At 62.3% G+C, this 798-nt stretch overlaps 1 protein-coding gene across 6 annotated transcripts in view; it reads right to left on the bottom strand.

Annotated features, from left to right (window-relative positions):
- The window catches only part of BCL9 (BCL9 transcription coactivator), a 143,486-nt gene that overhangs the window by 49,842 nt on the left and 92,846 nt on the right, over positions 1-798 (bottom strand). For 2 of the 6 annotated variants that reach the window (XM_072398333.1, XM_072398336.1), the window contains exon 1: positions 95-662. The exons of 3 other annotated variants lie outside the window; for them this stretch is intronic. The gene's annotated coding sequence lies outside the window, so the exon portion shown is untranslated. Of the gene's footprint in view, positions 1-58; positions 663-798 lie in introns of those variants that run through there. One more of the 6 variants, XM_072398334.1, reaches the window with a different exon arrangement.

Raw genomic sequence — 798 nt, 5'->3', positions numbered from 1 at the left:
CAGGCCCGGCTCGCCTCTCTCACACACAGAAGGCCCCAGACCCGTTCGCCGTGATTACCCGGATGTGCGGCCTGCAGCCAGTCCCGTCACTCACCGGCAAAAGCAGGACGAGGCGATCTCCCGCGCGGGGGGGGGAGGGGGTGCTCTGGGTGATCCGGGCAAAGTGTGTGGTGAGGGGGGGGGGGGAAAAGTGACGAGATCTGTAGGGCTTCCCCGCTCTTCTCGTTAATGCCGGCTGTGCGGGCCGCTCGGCGGCAGCCTTAATCTCCCGCAGCCGCACACAGGCTCCATTGTCTTTTTTTTTTTTTTTTTTCTCTCTTCAGCGATAGCAGCAGCAGCACCTTCTCCTGCCCTCCCCCTTTCCGGCTCCTGCAAGTGGTGCCTTCCTCCTCCCCTCGCGCCGTGCCGCTGGGCCACGCCCCCTCTCCTCCGCTCACCAGACACGCCCCGACATTCCCCGCTCACACAGCGCCTCTTCGTCTGACACTCCAGGAACGCCCACAACGGCGGGAGCGACACGCCCCCTCTATTTTACAGCAAAAGAGGTTCGTGAGAGACCTTGGCCACGCCCAGCGCTAATAGGGCACGCCCACCCTGTCTGCCTGTTCTTCCTTTCTCTCTCTCTCTCCCTCTCTGGAGGAACATTCCACTCCAATCGGCTAGAGCTCACTAACCCCCCCTTCCCCCTGTGACGAATGGTACCGCCCAACTCCTTCACCACTGCTCCCCCCTTCCCATCTCACCCCCCCTCTCTGCTCAGAGCCTGACAACTGAATGCAGCACAGCCAGACACATCAC

The sequence above is a fragment of the Pyxicephalus adspersus genome, chromosome 1 (genome assembly GCF_032062135.1).
Source record: "Pyxicephalus adspersus chromosome 1, UCB_Pads_2.0, whole genome shotgun sequence".
NCBI classification, from domain to species: domain Eukaryota; kingdom Metazoa; phylum Chordata; class Amphibia; order Anura; family Pyxicephalidae; genus Pyxicephalus; species Pyxicephalus adspersus.
The sequence above is the reverse complement of the archived record's forward strand: the minus strand, read 5'-3'. Positions and strand labels throughout refer to the sequence as shown.